The sequence below is a fragment of the Alligator sinensis genome, unplaced genomic scaffold (genome assembly GCF_000455745.1).
Source record: "Alligator sinensis unplaced genomic scaffold, ASM45574v1 scaffold125_1, whole genome shotgun sequence".
NCBI classification, from domain to species: Eukaryota; Metazoa; Chordata; order Crocodylia; family Alligatoridae; genus Alligator; species Alligator sinensis.
The window spans coordinates 1,549,549-1,555,462 of NW_005841893.1; the positions used below are offsets into that span (position 1 = coordinate 1,549,549).

At 42.4% G+C, this 5,914-nt stretch overlaps 1 protein-coding gene across 9 annotated transcripts in view; it reads right to left on the reverse strand.

The window, feature by feature from the left end:
• Positions 1–5,914, reverse strand: part of KLHL8 (kelch like family member 8) — a 96,449-nt gene that overhangs the window by 71,090 nt on the left and 19,445 nt on the right. The window lies entirely within an intron of this gene.

The following is a 5,914-nucleotide window of genomic DNA, read 5'->3' on the forward strand; positions in this document are numbered from 1 at the left end:
TAGAGGTTCGACCAGATGACCTTTGATACCCCTTCCAATCCTTGATTCTATGAAAGATGTTCATAGCACATATCACTAAAATATCACTAGCAGTTTTCTGGTGGTTTCTAAATTAAGTGCTTTTCCTGTCTTCCGGCTAGTCTTTTGAAGAAGCACAAAAATCATTAAACTTGCTCAGGCCTGCCCTTTCTTCATGAACTAACCTGTCTGCTAGTAAATAACAGAGGCTGCAGAGCTGGGCTATCTAATTTAATCCTTTGCATTCGCTGGCAACCTTTTATGCACCCTCTCCCCTGTGAACACCACAGCTAATTAAACAAATTAAACAATAAATTAATTCTACAGGCTACATGTGAAGTAGAAGGGAGACCAGAGCCCTGCCAAGGCAGGCCACTCCAAGGGGACAAAAATTTGCCCTTACACTTCTAACAAAAAGGACTATGCTCTCTGCTACTAAGGAAGGCAAGAGAGAGAGAGAGAGACCAAAACCCCATGATAATTGCTAATCTGTCTTGGGGAGAAATACATTTCTTCCTGACCCAAGATGGGGTAATTGGTTTGACCCTGAGCACATAAGCAAGACTTTCTAAACCCAGACACACAAGAAGTTTCCAGCTACTGGTCGGAGCACCAGCCCAAGTCCCATATCCAACTGTACCCACCTTTCTGGGCAGGTATTTAGCAAACAAAGCTAGGCTGGGATACTGGTGAGGGCAATAATTCTCAATGAGGATGCCAGTGCACCTTGGGATGCCATGAGATCTGTTGAAGGGTGCTGCAGGAAGTGTAAGGAGATAGATACACAGATAAGAGCAGGCTCAGGTTATTCCTGCCTGGCCCCTCTGCAAGGAGGCAAGCACTGTACTTACTAAATTAGTTTTTGTAAGTGTACACTGCTCAATTCATGAAAGTTATGGAGGCATGCCTTGAGTCTAAAAAATGTTGAGAACCACTGGCTTAAAGGGTTTCCATTTCATGTTGATGCTCTCACTTCCCTTTTAAGTTTTGTTTTCCTGTTTTATTTTGCCCTCTTAGGCTAGGGACAGAATTTGCTTGCTTTAGCCCCTGAGAGTCTCAGGCAGCCTTGGAGTGAAGGGAAATTCTCCTGCTTCTCCGCAGCCAGTTTTGCCTCAGCTGCTGTGAGTCTGAGACAAAACTAGTGCAGGGGAGTGGAAAAATTTCCCTCCAGTCCCAGTCCCGGAGGCTGCCTTGGGCTATCCCTGAGACTCACAGGGGCTGAGGCAAGCAGCTCTGGGGTTGGGGAAGGGAAGAATTCCCCTCAGCTCCCTGGGGCTGCCCAGGGCTGGCGGACCCAGGTTGGGGTGGAGGGAAGCCCCTAAGGCAGGGGCTCCCTGGTGCCCCCATGATGGGCTGCAGTCAAGCACCCAGCCCAGAGGACTCCTCCCTCCCTCCTGCGGCAGCAGCTGAAGCAATCAGTAGCTGGGAAGAGGGAGGGGAGGAATCACCCTCAGCTGCCCAGGGCTGCCTGGGCTGGGGAACCCAGGCTGGGAGAAACCCCCTGAAGGGGAGGTTCCCCTAAAGGTGGGGCAGGCTGGGCTAGCAATGCCCAACAGGCTGGGAGACATGCTCTAGCATGCTCCAGTCATATCCTTGGTCATATCCTTCCCTGATGCTCACCTTTGCGGTGTATTTAAGACAACCAATATGATCATCCCAATCCCTCCTTTTTTTAGGCTTAATAAATCTCTTCCCAAAAAATCAGTCCTTCAATTCCTGAAACCATCGTAGTACACCTTCTCTGTACCTGCCCCCAGTTTAAATTAATTTTTTGAACATAGCTGACCATAACGCTACAAAATATTCTAAATGGTGGCTTTACCATACCTTGAACAATGGTACCAATGCTTTCCTGTTTTTACAAAAGAAACTTGTTCGGTAAATCCTAGAATTAAGTAAATCTTTTTCATAGCTGCTTCACATTGGCAGCTCACTGTTAACCTTTGATCAACCAATACATGCAGGTCTTTCTCTTAGGCCTTATACCAGGGGTGGGCAAAATGCAGCCCGTGGGCCAGATACAGCCCGCCAGGTCATTCTATCTGGCCTGCAGGGCCCCTAAAAAATTTAGAAAATTAATATTTGGCTACCCCTGGCTGCCTGTCATGAGGCCCTCAATGACTTGCCAAAACTCAGTAAGCGGCCCTCCGCCCGAAATAATTGCCCACCCATGCCTTATACAGATATTCAGTTTCTCCTGGGAGAATCACTACCCTGCCAGGCAAAACCACGAGTGTACAGATATTCCAGCTTCCCCACCCCCCCAAGGAAAAATCATCGCTCCAGGAGAAAAATAACCTGGACGCAACCAGAGTTAAATCACTGCCAGGAAAGCTTCTCCAGGAAGAGCATCTGTACATGCTGACAACACAGGCAGACCACAGGCCATCTGAGTTAGCCAATCAGGTTTGCCCCATGCACTGCAGTCATTTGTTGCCAGACAGCTTTAGGGATTCTACAAAGTATATTAACATGTGTGCACAGGGCTAACCACCCCCTCTGCACAGGATCAGCACTGTAAGCCCTTCACTCTTCAAGGTCTCAGTATTCAAATGTCTTTAGACATGGCTCTGGGTAAGTTTCTCTGCCACAAGAACAAAACCGGAACAATTCTCCCAAATTATCTGAATGCATGTATACAGCCTTAGTTGCCTCCAGTTTAAAAAATAACATCTTGGTATCAGTCCTTAAGTGCATGGCATTGTACTTATTATTAAATTGCTCTGCTCAGACTATTTAATGTTTCCTGTATAATAATCCAATTAGATCATACAGGAAGAATAGTCCCCATTGGAAATATGTCCCAGTTGTGCCATCTACAAACTTTGTAAATCTACTTAATTCCTGCACTAAAATTGCTAATGAAAAAACTAAAACAGTATACAGATCTCAAGATTAATCCATGAACATACCATTAGTAACCTCTCTCCAATACCATCATCCTTTTGCAGCATAATTCACTGCAATCTCCTTTCAGCCAACTCTATCCATTTTGTGATTGTAATACGAATCCTCCATCAGTACAGCTAATTTCCAGTGAGGCAGTATGAAATGCTTTGTTTAAATCTAGATTAGGTCCCCTGCAATATGTTTATTTATTCTAAAAGTCAGGGATAGATTCTTAAGGATTCTATGCTAGGGCAAAAAAAGCTTTCAAATTCAGGCTTTTGATAATTAAAACAAGTAATTAGTAAAGTATCTTTCAACAGTGTTTCCTCACAGCCTGTTTTCTTGAATTAGCACTGAAGTAAGACGACAAAGTTCCATATCTGTCTGTCAAAGTCACTGCAGATCAGCTGGTAAGGCAAGGGCTTGAATAAAAAAGCTCTTAACTAAATGATACAGGAGAGCTGGTTTTAGTTAGACTCCTTTCCTAAATGCCATTCAAATAGTATGCACATCTAAAAAAAAAGTTATTAAAAGAACTGGATAACACACCTAGTTAACAATGAAGCCTGCACAGAAGGCCTTTTAACAAAAAATGTTTACACAATAAAGATTACGGAGAAGAAAGAGGAAGAAAGCATTGTAAAGTAACAAATTTTTTTCAGAGTGAACTGTTTATAAACCAAAAATAAGGAGTGAATGACAACTAACATCATCTTCCACTATTCTGCCTCCCAGCAGCAATCTGTATGCATGGTGGCAGCAGTAGCAGCATGATAAAGTTCTTAAAAGAAATAATAAAAAAATAACCTCTTGAACTGGCAGTCTCATTACCATAGTGCATAAAAGCTCACTGAACAAATTCGCCTATGTTACTACTACCAATAATGCTTGCCCAGGAAAAGCCTACCACTTGGTTTGCTCTAAAAGACATTCTCCATTGTACAGACTTCTGTTTTACTTTGCCTGGTAACTAATCACACGCTGCTTTTGATTTAACATTCACATCCTTCCTTCAATGTACTACTTCAACCCAAATCATGATTATGGAAACACCTGTTTAAATAAATTCAGCTAGTTAACCTGGTCTCAACAAGTCTAGATCAGAACTTTTCAGTTTACACACATTGCTGTTTTGTAGATCAGGTAAGGTGAAATACTACATAATTATTTTTCAAAAGACCAACTATTCAAAATAATAACAAACAGTGGCAAAATAATTAAAAGCTGCTTCAAGTTGTACAGAATTATAGCCATAATTTGCCTTTCTGCATGAGCTAACACATCATCTATTTAGAACAGCAGCTGGTCTCAGCATGTGAAAGAATATTTCACCTGTACAGAGATAAAACAGCAAGGTCTTCATTAAATTTCATTCTATTTATTCAAGCCCAAAATTGCAGGTCCTGAAAGTATTTAGACGTCAGAACTTGGACAAACTTGTGGATACTACTCCACTCTTGTTGGATGTTATGACTGAAATATCTGTATACAACTTGAAAATTTCAGTTTACCAAAACGTACTTTATAAGTCTAATACAATGGTAAAAGCAATTCAGAGTTACATAAAGGGGAAAAACAGGCATAAACAGAATTTGAAAAACCACTCATCCATGGCAACTTTTCCCTGACAAATGTATGAACCTAACAATGCCTGAACAGTTAACGTAATGCTGGTTTTAGCTCTTATAATTAAACATAGTTCCATATGCAGGCATGTAAATTAGTGATTTCTTCCAAGTTTTCTGGATGCTTCAGTGTGGGTACAGCTGCAGGAATGACAGAGTAAAATTAACACACACTGCTTTCATAGATTGAGAACTTCATGCATCAAGAACTATTAAGAGTGAAAAGAATCAATTCTATACTTTCCATCAGTGCTGCATTGTCTGGCCACAGACAGTGAATTATTGTGAAGGATAGAACAGGTCCACTCCCCACTTCCATTTAAGAAACATCTATAGCAGGTGTCAAATTTACCTGGTGCCCTGAAACACAGCAGCAGCTTCAGCCTGGGGCATGTGGCAGGGGCTAAGGGCCAGGGAGGTAGGGCTGGGGCAGTGGTGATGGGCAAAGTGGCTGGAGGGTGACTCAAGCTGTATTAGACCTCACTTAGCTTTCTGCATTGAGTGCCATGTCCACCTGAACTCAAGGGCCCTGGATTCTGCAGCAGCACCCCCCCTCCCCCCCTGGCAGGGCCCCCCCTTCCCATGGTCTGCAGGTAGCCTGGTATGCCAGACAGTAACTCTGCAGGCCATTTTTGACACTCTTTAGATAAAGTATCAGATCCCCTTTTTGCTGCTCTTCACAATAGGTTCTAGAGCAACTTTCTTTCATTTGCAGACTCCTAAAAAAAAAAATGAATTGAAGTGTGAACCCCTTTGGAAATTTTGAATGGAAGTGCCAACCCCTTTGAATTGTAAGTGTGGATATTCACATACTTTTGATGACCATAATCATAATCTTTTGTGGACCCCTTAGACAGTCTGTGGATCCTGACCACAAGTTGAAAACCAGTGCTCTAGGGGACACTAACAATTCAGTCAGCTAAGAATGGAATTAAATTTTAGCTCCTTATTAGGCAGAAGCTTCCTGAGAAGATGGTGCCCCCCAAAACAAGATCCAAGAACACCATGCAATAAGTTCCAGAAGCTGAGGGCAAGACAGTTGTGCTTCTCATGAGAATACTACCTCTTGAACTTGGGAATGGACCCAGCTCCTCATCCTTTTTTTTTGTATCTATTGTGTATTTGTCATGTTTCAATCCCTACTTGTTATTTTTTTTGTATAGCTCCAAAAGAGTATTAAGTGTGTTGCATAAAGGGATGCCTGTTGCAAAATTCTTTATGCTACAGGCGATGTACAGATGAAGCATAAAATGCAACATAAAGTGACTGAATCATCTACTTAATCATATATTGCTCCTTCCTGTTGTCACCTTTGTGTGTAGCAGAGAACTAGGAGTGATAGGATTCCTAGAATACATGTACTGAGGAATGATTTGGGAAAG